Here is a 6,169-nt window from a genome sequence, read left to right on the forward strand (position 1 = left end):
AGCACAAAAATTATGGCAGCATGAAAAATCTCAATATAGTTATACAACCAAAGAATTGCACTGGCCCTCCAGCAATGGTCTCTAACCAAAATGGAAACTCAAAAATGACAGACAAAGAATTCAGACATGGGTTACAAGGAAGCTGAATGAAATCTAAGATAAGGTTGAAAATCAACACAAAGAAACTTCCAAAGCAATCCAGGAAATGAAGGAAGAAATAACATCTTCCAAAGAAATCAATCAGACCTTCTGGAATTGAAAACTCACTTAAGGACTTTAAAATACAATTGAAAGCTTTATCAATAGACAGGACCAAGCAGAAGGAAGAATTTCAGAGCTTGAAGACCAGTCTTTTGAACTAATTCAGTTATACACAAATAAAGAGAATTTTTAAAAATGAACAACATCTTCAAGAACTATGAGATTATGCCAATAGACCAAACCTATAAATTATTGGCATTCCTGAGGGAGGATAAAAAGTAAACAATCTGGAAAACATATGTGAGGGAATCATTCAAGAAAATTTCCCTATTTTTGTTAGAGATGTAGACATGCAGATACAATAAATCCAGAGAACACCTGTGAAAAAACCATACAGAACAAATATCTCCGAGGCACAGAGTCACGAGACGGCCCAAGGGCAACATGAAAGAAAAAGTCTTAACAATCGCTACAGAAAAAAGTCAAATCACAGCAGTGAGAACACCATCAAGCTAACAGTGGACTTTTCAGCAGAAACCCCACAAGCCAGAAGAGACCGGGGGCCTATTTTCAGGATTCTTAAAGAAAAGAAAGTCCAGCCAAGAATTTCATGTCCCGTCAAACTAAGCTAAAATAAATAAAATATTTTCCCAACAAGCAAGTGCTAAGAGAATTCATGACCACTAAACCAACCTTGCAGGAGATCCTTCAAAGAGTTCTAAACATGGAGGCAAGAGAATGATACCGGCCACCACGAAAGCACACTGAGGGACAAAGTCTACAGATCCTGCCAAGCAACCACACAATAGAAACTGCAAAGAAACCAGCTAAGAACTTCACGACATGACAACAACCTCACATATTAATATTAATATTGAATGCAAATGGTCTAGACGCCCCACTCAAAAGGCACAGAGTGGAAAGTTGAATAAAAAAACAAGACCCATCTGTCCGCCATCTTCAAGAGACTCGTCTCACATGTAACAACACCCATAGGATCGAAGCAAAGCGTTAGAGAAAGGTCTACCAAGCAAACAGAAAACAGAAAAGATTAGGGATCTATTCTTACATTAGATAAAGCAGACCTTAAGCCAAAAACAGTAAAAAAGAACAAAGGAAGATATTACATAACAGTAAAGGTTTCAGTTCAACGGGATTCGTAAAACGAGTACTTCTAGACAGCCGGGGACTTCAACATCGCACTAGCAGCATTAGACACATCACAGAGGCAGGAAACTAACCAAGAAATTCTGGACTAAACACCACGCTTGACCAATTGGACCTAATAGACATCTACAGAATAATCCACTCATCAACCACAAAACATACATTCTTTTCCTCTAGCATACCAAACATACTGCAAGATCACCATATTCTTGGCCATAAAGCACGTTTCAATAAATTCAAAAAAATCAAAATTATGCCACCCACACTCTCAGATCACAGTAGAATAAAAATAGAAACCAATACCAAGAAGACTTCCCAAAACCACCCAATTGCATGGAAATTAAACAAGTTGATCCCGAATGACTTTTGGGTAAACAATGAAATTAAGGCAAAAATTTAAAAAGTCTTTGAAATAAATAGAAACAGAGACACAACATAGTAAAATCTCTGGGATGCAGCAGAAGCAGTGTTAAGAGGAACAGTGCTAAACGTATACCTCAAAAATTTAGGATAATCTAACATGACACTTAGAGGAACTAGAAAAACAAGGACAGACTAACCCCAAAGCTAGCAGGAGAAAAGAAATAACTAGAATCAGAGAAGAACTGAATGAAATTGACACTGAAATATCCTTACAAAAAATCAACTAAACCAAAAGTTGGTTAATTGAAAGGATAAACAAGAGGATAGACACACCACGAGCTAGGTTAACAAAGAAAAAGAGACACAATTCAAATAGGCACAATCAGAAATAACAAAGGTGACATTACAACCAATCCCGCAGAAATGCAAAAGATCTTCAGAGACTGTTATGAACACCTCTAGGCATACAAACTGGAAAATATAGAAAAAAATAGATAAAATCCTGGGAACACAAAATCTCTTAAGATTGAACCAGGAAGAAGTTGAAACCCTGAACAGACCAATATCAAGTTCCAAAATTGAATCCATACTTTTAAAACCTATTAAACAAAAAAGCCCCAGACCAGATGGATTCACAGCTGAATTCTACTAGATGTACAAAGAAGAGCTAGAACCAATTCTACTGAAACTATTCCCAAAAATCGAGGAGGAGAGACTTCTTTCTAATTCATTCTACAAAGCTAGCATAACTCTGTTACCAAAACCTGGTAAAGACAGAACAACGGAGAAAACTTCAGGCCAATATCCCTGATGAACATATGCAAACATTCTCAACAAAATACTAACAAACTGAATCCAACAGCATGTCAAAAAGTCAATTCACCATGATTATTTAGGCTTTATTCCTGGGAGGCAAGGTTGGTTCAACAAACACAAATCAATAAATCTGATTCATCACATAAACTGAATTAGAAACAAAAACCATACAATCATCCCAATAGACACAGAAAAAGCTTTCAACAAAATCCAACGTCTCTTCATGATAAAAACCCTCAAAAAACTAGATATCAAAGGAACACCCCTCAAAATAACAAGAGCTGTCTATGACAAACTCACAGCTAGCATCATACTGAATAGCCAAAAATCACGAAGCATTTCCCCTTGAGAACTGGAACAAGATAAGATTGCTCACGCTCACCACTTCGATTCAACATAGTACTGGAAGTGCTAGCCAAAGCTGTTAGGCAAGAGAAAAAAATAAAAGGCACACAAATAGGAAAAAAAAGAAGTCAAATTATCTGTCTTTGCAGATGATGTGTTTCTATACCTTGAAAACCCTAAATACTCCACCAAAAGGCTCCTGGAATTGATAAACAATTACAGTAAAGTTTTGGAATACAAAATCAATGTATAAAAATCAGTAGCATTTATACAGCAATAGCATTCAAGCTGAGAACCAAATCAAGAACATGATCTCATTTACAATAGCCTAGATTACAAATGCAACACAAAGTGTAGCCCTGACATTATACTTAATGGTGAAAGACTTTATGCTTGCCCCCTAAGATTATAGAACAAGGCAAGGATGTCTGCTGTCACCCCTCTTACTCGACATAGTGCTGGAAGGTTTAGCCAGTGCAGTCCAGTCAGAAAAGGGAATGAAAGAAATATAGATTTCAAAGGAATACTAAAATTGTTCTTTTTAGCAGATAACAGGATTGCCTACATAGCAAGTCCCAAGAAACCTACAAAAATAAACTCCTAAAACTAATAAATGAGTTCAGCAAGGACACAGATACAAACCCAGCACACAAAAATCAGTTTTATTCCTGTATGTCAGCCATAAACACATGGACCAAGAGTTGAAATACAATACCATTTACAATCACTCGAAAAATGGAAATACTTCAGTGTAAATCTATCAAGACATGTACAGGATTTGTGTGCTATAACTACACAAAACCTATGAAAGACACCAAAGAAGATCTCAATAAATGGATAGAGATCCATGTTCAAGGACTGGAAGACTGAACAGAGTAAAAATGTCAAGTCACCTTAAATTGATGCACCGGGTTCACACAGTTGACACAAAATCACAGCAATCTATTTATAGAGATAGACAGGATCATTCAAAAATTTATATAGAAAGATAAGGGAACTAAAATAGCTAAAACAATTTTGAAAAAGAATAAAGTGAGAGCAATCAGTCTATCCAATTTCAAGGCATCTTCCACATTACAGCAGCTGAGACAGTGTATATTGGCAGAGGAGAGCTAATAAACTGCAGTGAGTCCATATTGAGGAATCCTACTCAGCATAAGAAGAAATTAACCACAGATACTTACAACAATTTGGGTGGCTCTCGAGGGAATTACTCTGAGTGAAAAAAGCCAATCCCAAAAGGTTGCACACTTTATTATTCCATTTATGTAACAATCTGGAAATGACAAAATTACAGAAATAGAGAATAGATTAGTGGTTTCCAAGGTTTGAGGAAGTGGGAAGGAGGAAAGCAGGTGTGATTATAAAAGGGATACACAGGGAATGCTTGTACTGATGGAAATTTTCTGTGTCTTGACTATTAATGTCAGAATCCGCTTGCCAGGTGTTACCACTGGGAGAGGAAGCACGAAGGATGTATGGAATCTCTCTGTATTATGTTTTACAAGTACACGTGAATCCACAATGACCTCAAAATAAAAAGTTTAATTTTTTACCAAAACAATATGCTGTGTGATTTAATTTTTCATATTCTGGAAATGGCAAAATTAGAGGAACAGAAAACACATCAGTGTGCCAAGAGCTGGTGGTTTAGAAGAAGGGGTGACTACAAAAGCACAGAGGAAAATTTTGAGGCGTGAAACAACTATCACGTATCTTGATTGTGGTGGTAGTTACCCACTGAATGCATTTATCAAAACACACAGAACAGTACCTGAAAGAGTTTATTTCGGCCGGGCGCGGTGATTCACGCCTGTAATCCCAGCACTTTGGGAGGCCGAGGCGGGTGGATCACGAGGTCAGGAGATCAGACCATCCTGGTCAACATGGTGAAACCTTGTCTCTACTAAAAATACAAAAATTAGCTGGGCGTGGTAGCGCGTGCCTGTAGTCCCAGCTACTTGGGAGGCTGGGGCAGGAGAATTGCCTGAACCCAGGAGGCAGAGGTTGCAGTGAGCCGAGATCTCGCCATTGCACTCCAGCCTGGGTAACAAGAGCGAAACTCCATCTCAAAAAAAAAAAAAAACGGGGTTTATTTCATTGTCTGCAAGTATTCTTATGTGAACTAAAAAGCAATGAATAACGTTGAAGGGGGAACTGGCAGGGTCACACTCGTGTATCAGGAAGGTCACTCTTCTTACTCTGTGGAGCATGGACGAGGGTAAGACCAGGAGATGTGGATATTACTGAGTCTCCAGGCTTGGAACTAGGATCTGAACTAGAAATTAAGGAGCAATGGATATAGGAAAGTGTCAGTGATTTTAGCACTTCCTAGGGCTGTTCTAGGCCAGGAATAAAAGATGTGGTTCCTCCTAAGAAAGTGGGGCCTTTTAAATAGGTGTCTATGTGGATAATCTCATCCTGTCAACAAGCAGGTAAAATGGTAACTTACACATAGTGTGGAAAACTGACTTTGAGACATCGAAGGGTGGGAACCCAGGACTAGGATTTTATAATTTTATTTCATATTCAAGGATATTTAAACACCAAATTAAAACAAGTGTTTTTAAATAAAATATTTGATCACAAATTTACTGGTTGGGGTTTGAGATGAATAAGAAGTAATGGAGACATAGAATACGGAATGGACTTTGCCACCCAGATTTACATTCCATGAACTTTTGTACATGGTTGATACTACACTCCTTCTCCCACCCTTCATCTTTGAAGGAATTATCTAGAAATGGCTTGTCTTCTTGAAAATTGAGGCCTCAAAAAGAGAATCTCCTTGTGCTGTCCTGATGCCAGGACCCAGTGTTCGTCCTGGAGAGGGCCAGAGGGGAAGGTCACTGGGGCACCGAAGTGGTATTTCCCAAGGATCTTCCCCACAGTTACGGGTTATTGACATTGGCAAACTCCTGCTTCAAAATGAAAGTATTCCCAAGGATCAGTCTTTCACACAGAGAAGTCATAGAAAACCCTTTAGAGAGACCCCAGGAACGAACACCAGCAGGATGGGAGGAAAGAGGCTGGGGTAAGGAAACTGAATCCAGAGTCCATAGGCAGAATGGCTTGCCGGGGGTGGACTTTGGACAGAGAACACCCAAACCTTCAGGGTCATAGGAAGTGGAGAGGACTCAAAAAGCGTAAAAGTGTGAAAAGAAGCGTGTGCTTTGCAACTTCACCACAGGTTCTAGTAGCTGCCAAAAAGTGTCCCCAGAGAGTCATTTTCCCACAGCTTCTTTGCCCCTCACAGATTGAGAACAATGTTTATTAT

The sequence above is a fragment of the Callithrix jacchus genome, chromosome 4 (genome assembly GCF_049354715.1).
Source record: "Callithrix jacchus isolate 240 chromosome 4, calJac240_pri, whole genome shotgun sequence".
Taxonomy (NCBI): Eukaryota; Metazoa; Chordata; class Mammalia; order Primates; family Cebidae; genus Callithrix; species Callithrix jacchus.